Raw genomic sequence first — 6201 nt, forward strand, 5'->3', positions numbered from 1 at the left:
AAAAATCTCTCTGAATGTAATATTAGTATAAAGATATAGTAAACATGGCAAAAGCTTAAACTTCCTTTTTAACTTAATTATATCCTTTGAAGTAGTTCAATCAGAGCAAGGAGAGAAGTTTAATAAGGTGTTTGAATTTTCTCCATAGACCTATTTAATTTTAATTATGCAGTAATGTGCTCAATATCAAGATTTGGACCTTAATGAAAATTAAATTTAAAATTATCTTGAAAGAAGCTTTTAACATATGAGATATATGCTATAATAAATACATAAAAGTTTTTCTGAAGCTGTCATTTAGAAAATCATTAATTTGCACATGTGAAATATGGCTATTTCCCTAGCATGACTATTACCGTTTGAACAACAAACACGAAACAATATATTCAAAAAAGAGTTGCTTTGGTGATATATTAAAACTGATATCCTAATACTTAAGGAAATGAGCCTTATATTATACACTTTGTAAGTATTTCTGTTTCATTTTTCCTTCCAAGAAAATATTAAAGAAGATAAAGGAAATTAATGCTCCACTTCAACATTAACTTCAATCTGTGAAGTATGTAAAATATTAAATAAACAAAAAAAGAATGAATGAAAAGTCATTATTCTGTCTGATTTCTCTAGATTAGCGTTTTCATGCTTAGATGTAGTCTGACAGCTAGATGACTAAGTGAATGCACTCTCCTCTCAAACCGATACAAGTACAGTATATAATGTGAACTCTAAAGTGCTAATTTCTGGATTTTAGGCTCAGTGGGTGAACATATGGTGCTTATAAAACAGTTAATTAATCTCCATGACCACATGATACATCCTCAAGCATGAATAACTTAGCAAACATCTTATTACTATTGTTGAAAAACTGAGTAAGAAAGTGTGCTCTACTGTCAGTTTTCACTAAGAAAAATAAGCCACTACACAAAAAGAAAACAATACGTTAAAAGAACATACTGGAAACATAAAGAATATCCTGAAAGATGAAGGATGTCTAAAATTACTTTTATAACCAGCAAGTAAATCTGGGTAATAGGAAAAGGTAACTTTTATGAATTTTATGCTGGATGTACGCTTGTTCATGTTAGAGCAGTGGCTCAGAACCTATGGAGAGAGGTACCAGGCAAGGGAGTTCATTCACTCATCGCTTTACTTAATATATATGAACACTTAATACCATTGTGTCGATAAAGACTTGAATTGGGCTGCTCACCTTTACTGTAGGAAACATAAAACCACAGTTTGTCTTAACATTGCCTAGGGGAAGTGCAAAGTCCAGTCATGGAGAAAAGAATTCCTACAGAAATTGAAAGACCTGCAGAAACTGATCTGAAGCTGAGACCAGAAGCACAAGTGGAAATGTCCAAGCAAAGATTAGGGTGTGAAAAATTGTGTGTGTGTGTGTTTGTGTGTGTGTGTGTGTGAGAGAAAGAGAGAGAAAGGTGACTTGAGCTGCAAATTTTAAAAAGTTAGCTATTTTCATTATTGCTGAGGCACAGAATTATACAGTGGGGTGAAAGCTATTGTAATGTGAGTCCAGGAATCCATATGTATATGTGCACCAACTAGTCATAGAACAAATAGTATGTCTTTGCACAGCTTATTTTTTTCCAAATGAATATAATAAAATGCAAATGTATTTAAATTGTATTGCTGAAATCATATTATCTTTATCATTTTTTTTTCAAATGGACACTGAAAGGTCAATGGCTGTGAAATAGCAACAATCTCTAATTTGGTAAATTTTAAAATGCCCTGAAGTATCAGTAGCCATTTTCCTAGGTTATCTAAAAACTCCAACGATATCTAACAATGGTAAAACATACTTCCACACAAATTTGTACCATATTCTATGGGTTAAGTAGTCCAAATATGTGAGACACATTAATGACTCTATGATATCAACATGATTCACAGTATACTATGAAATTCATTTTTATTTTCACAATTATGGACAAAAATACATTTATAAGATTAACTGCAGGAAAGATAAGTAAGAAATGACAATGTGAATAGAGCGTGGTAGTAGAGAGGATGTCTAGAAAAGTGGAAGCCAGTTTAGCAAAATTAGAATAACCATCTTTGGTGACTATAGAAGGTAAAGGACAAATATGTTTCCGATGATTTCAGGCTTTTTAACCTGAGAAACTTGGACCATCAAGGTGGGCCTATTTTTAAGAAAGATACTTGCCTGAATTCCTGTCAAATATTCAGCAAAAAAGAAAAGAAAAATTCAAATATGCCAATTCTATGAATATGAGGAAAGCTGCAAGAGGATTTCCATGACAAACTCATCTGTAGCCTAACCCCTGGGAGATGAATTTCAGTATTTCGAACATATAGTTATAAGATACTGAAATAAAAATGTCAATTAAAATTTACTACTATCATGAGCTTCTGTGACAGCCTCATTCCTTCATATTTTATTGTCATTCTTTCCTTTTTCGGTGGACATCTTGGTCTATGATTTACCATGCTACCAGCTTTGCCTACACTTTCTGTGGGTTACATGCTGCCTTTTTCAGTATAGCTTCAAAATGAGTAAGCCTCAAACAATGGTTTTGGTGAGAATAAGTTTCTCTGGGTTTTGTTGACACACACTATAATCATCTAAGCAATTTTTAGCCACACTGGGGGAAAAGAGGCACTGGATATTCTGAAAGCCTCCTTCCGACACTGATTGTAATGGGGAAGAGTATGGTGTTCTTTTGCCTTGAAGTTTTGTGTAAGCAGTTGTCAAAAATAAAAAGTTAACTAGATACACTACCATATGTAAAAGAGATAGCTACTGGGAACCTGCTGTGTAGCACAGGGAGCACAGCTCGGTACTCTGTGATGACCTAGATGGGTGGGATGCAGGGGGACGGTGGGAGGGAGGTCCAAGAGCAAGAGGATATAGGTATACATATAGCTCATTCACTTCATCATACAGAAGAAACAAACACAGCACTGTAAAGCAATTTTACTCCAATAAAAAAAAGTTAACAGGGCTTCCCTGGTGGCGCAGTGGTTGAGAATCTGCCTGCCAATGCAGGGGACACGGGTTCGAGCCCTGGTCTGGGAAGATCCCACATGCCGCGGAGCAACTAGGCCCATGAGCCACAACTACTGAGCCTGCGCGTCTGGAGCCTGTGCTCCGCAACCAGAGAGGCCGCGATAGTGAGAGGCCCGCGCACCGCGATGAAGAGTAGCCCCCTCTCGCCGCAACTAGAGAAAGCTCTCGCACAGAAATGAAGACCCAACACACCCAAAAATAAATTAATTAATTAAAAAAATGTTAACAATTGAGAGTCTTAGAGTGTGTTGAAAGATCCCCTATGAGTCAAGAAGCAAGAACTAATCTGAAACCCACATGCCCACTCCTCACACTCACATGCACTTGGAGAACATCCTTGGAGACCTTACTCACTCACTACCTGACACGCTAAAGTCAGAGGTTATAAAACATGTCATTGTGATTGACATGTGGAAATGTCTGTTGACCTTATTTTTGCAAGTAATAAATAACCCTATTTAATTGCGTCATCTTGACATATCTGTGGTCTCAGATTTGCTTAGCAACCAGCACATCTCTGTGCTTGGTGAAGCCAGTAATAAGCAAAATCAGCCCAGATGGAACCAAAGAAGCAGAACTAATTATTTGAGAATTATATTCCTCCCTTTGGTATGATTTTAATCTCTACCTTCTATGCAAAATTAGATTTATTTCAGAGAATAAAATGGATGTGGATTGCTCTGTGATTTGCAGTTTTCAAGTTTGGAAAACATGGTGGCACTTGCACAGCCAAAGATAAACAATTTAGTCCTTTATATTCAGTATTATAAATCAACATTTTTAATATTAGCTATGACCCCAATACCCTTTTAACGACCATTTCAGTTATTGCAACAAGAATCAAGGGTCATTTCTTCATTGGAAAGGTAATAGTTTTTAAACAGGAGTATGAATGAGCTAGATAAAAAAGAGGCCAATCATTGTAATAAGCCAGGCAATTAAAGGGATGATAGCACCATGCTATATCAACTAGATAATTATGAACACAATTTCAGAGCATAAATACTAATAATTGGGAAATTTTTATTTGTGTCATATTTTAATAACTGTGAAAATAAATACCAATGAATTTGGTTATACTCATAAATATACTCATGAAATGCATGTTACTGCTGTCATCTCACAGAAAAACAGAAAAAAATATTTTTAATATCTAAGAGGTTAAATATTTTTCAAATTGTCTTGGGATTTTGAGATCATTCTTCTAGAGATTTCCTTTTTCCATTAATTAATAGGAGAGCTTCACCTCTCTGTCTCAACTGTATCTTCGGCAGTTTGCAGCATTGAAGTCATAACAGTCCCTGCATTTAACAGGCTGGAGCAACAGTGACATCAATCCCATTTTTCCTTCCAAATATTTACATACTTTTAAATAAATAAAAAACAAACAGATCAGGGTTAAAAGGTTGCCATACTGTCTCTGAAGATCTCAGTATTAACAGCAGAGTAGAGTGACACACCTTCTATTAACTGTGTGCCCTATAAGCCTAAATACACAGCGGGTGTTGATGTCAACAGGGCTAAAGAGGGCCAGATATTGCATGCTGTAACATTGTCAGGTCAGCCAGATTCTGAGAAGTCAAAAATAAAAAGTTAAAGATATATCCAGTTTTGTTCTCCTATCACCACTGCAGCTACTACTTTGCATTTATATAGGCCTTTCTACAGTATCGAGGACAGTTTCATCACCATCATTAAGCAACACTATCAGACCTTTGTGACTCTAGTCCACCACCCTCATTTAACTTCTGAAACAAAATATTTTTAAAAACATTTTCACTGTTTTCATTTTCCATCTCTGTTGAAGATTTTAGGAGAATATTTTAAGCAGACATAAATAATAATAGGCAATTACAAATTACAACAGTATACACACAGCAAATTATTCTCTTCACTAAACGGTGAAAAGTGAGAACTAGGGCACTTGACTTTGGTGTTATAAAAGTTCTTTAACAACCTAGGGTGTGGAGAAAAGGGAACCCTCTTACACTGTCAGTGAGAATGTAAATTATTACAGCCACTATAGAGAACAGTAAGGAGGTTCATTAAAAACTACAAACAGAACTACCATATGATCCAGCAATCCCACTCCTGGGCATATACCCAGAGAAAACCATAATTCAAAAAGGTACATGCACCCCAATGTTCATTGCAGCACTATTTACAATAGCCAGGACATGGAAGCAACCTAAATGTCCATCAAAGGGGGAATGGATAAAGAAGATGCAGTACATATAAACAATGGAATATTACTCAGCCATAAAAAGGAACGAAATTGTGTCATTTGCAGAGATGTGGATGGACCCAGAGACTGTAATACAGATTGAAATAAGTCAGAAAGAGAAAAACAAAATCATATATTAACGCATATATGTGGAATCTAGAAAAAAGGTACAATGATCTTATTTGCTTATTTCAAAGCAGAAATAGAGACACAAACAGAGAGAGCAAATGTATGGATACCAAGGGGGAAATGGGGGAGGGGTGGGATGAATTGGGAGATTGGGATTGACATATATACACTATCGCTCTCTATAAAATACTTAATGAATGAGAACCTACTATACAGCACAGGGAACTCTACTCAATGCTCTCTGGGTACCTAAATGGGAAGGAAATCCAAAAAAGATGGGATATATGTATATGTGTAGTTGATTCACTTTGCTGTACAGCAGAAACTAACACAACATTGTAAAGCAACTATATACACCAATAAAATTTAATTAAAAACAGAAAACAGGGCTTCCCTGGTGGTGCAGTGGTTGAGAGTCCGCCTGCCGATGCAGGGGACACGGGTTCGTGCCCCGGTCTGGGAAGATCCCACATGCTGCAGAGCAGCTGGGCCCGTGAGCCATGGCCGCTGAGCCTGTGCGTCCAGAGCCTGTGCTCCGCAACGGGAGAGGCCACAACAGCGAGAGGCCCGCATACCACCAAAAAAAAAAAAAAAACAAACAAAAAAAAACAGAAAACAACCTAGGAATTTGTCCACTTGTGTTACAGTATAATATAGTATGATTAATCCAGTTTCACTCATAAGATTCAGCATAATGTGTCAATTTGCTAAAATATAAAAATGTGACATCACTGTGTGAAAATGAATAAAGGAAAACCCCATTCAAAATGGAGTCATGACACCCTGAAGGGGCTCT

This window comes from Lipotes vexillifer, unplaced genomic scaffold, assembly GCF_000442215.2.
Source record: "Lipotes vexillifer unplaced genomic scaffold, Lipotes_vexillifer_v1.1 scaffold973, whole genome shotgun sequence".
NCBI classification, from domain to species: Eukaryota; Metazoa; Chordata; class Mammalia; order Artiodactyla; family Lipotidae; genus Lipotes; species Lipotes vexillifer.